This window comes from Rattus norvegicus, chromosome 10, assembly GCF_021556685.1.
Source record: "Rattus norvegicus strain SHRSP/BbbUtx chromosome 10, alternate assembly SHRSP_T2T, whole genome shotgun sequence".
Taxonomy (NCBI): domain Eukaryota; kingdom Metazoa; phylum Chordata; class Mammalia; order Rodentia; family Muridae; genus Rattus; species Rattus norvegicus.
In genome coordinates, this window is record NC_141543.1 from 90,278,198 (window position 1) to 90,278,931 (window position 734).

The 734-nt window shown below is 43.6% G+C and overlaps 1 non-coding gene across 1 annotated transcript; it reads right to left on the minus strand.

Moving 5' to 3' along the window:
* Window positions 1-389: 389 nt before the first annotated feature.
* On the minus strand, window positions 390-470 carry Trnas-aga39 (transfer RNA serine (anticodon AGA) 39). Its single transcript has one exon. It is a non-coding gene; the product is annotated as a tRNA-Ser (tRNA).
* Between the last annotated feature and the right edge of the window lie 264 nt (window positions 471-734).

The window sequence follows — 734 nt, forward strand, 5'->3', positions numbered from 1 at the left end:
AGTGCTGGGATTATAGGCGTGAATCAGTGTGCTCTGATTCATGGGTTTTCTTTTTCTTTTTCTTTTTCTTTTTCTTTTTCTTTTTCTTTTTTTTTTCTTCGGAGCTGGGGACCGAACCCAGGGCCTTGAGCTTCCTAGGTAAGCGCTCTACCACTGAGCTAAATCCCCAGCCCCAACCTCGAACATTTTATTCCTCAAGCTGTTGTCCTGCGTGTATCCTTCTATCCCAAGCAGGATGTTTAAAGGAACATTAAAAAAAGAAAAAGAAAAAAAAAAAAAAAAAGAAGCCCGACTCTTGTCAATGTTGCCTACACTCTTCTCATGAAAGTAGATGGGAAGTTTGATTAAACAACTAGGAACTGTTATTCCTTTTCTTTTCTTTTTTTTTTTTCCGGAGCTGGGGACCGAACCCAGGGCCTTGCGCTTTCTAGGCAAGCGCTCTACCACTGAGCTAATTCCCCAACCCCGGAACTGTTATTCCTGATCATTGTTTTTTTCTTGTAGAAGCTCCAATTGGTGGGCATGTTTATGTTTGTCTGTGTGGGTGTGTCCCAGTTAGCAACTGTCAGCTTGACCCAGACTAGAGTCACGTGGAGAAAACAAGTCTCAGCTGAGCATTCACTCGTCTTTATCTTATCGACTTGCTAACGTGTCATTGAGATATAAAAAAAGGCTCAGCCCACTGTGGGTGGTGCCATTCCCTGGGCAGGTAGTCCTGAGCTGAGCTGAGCATG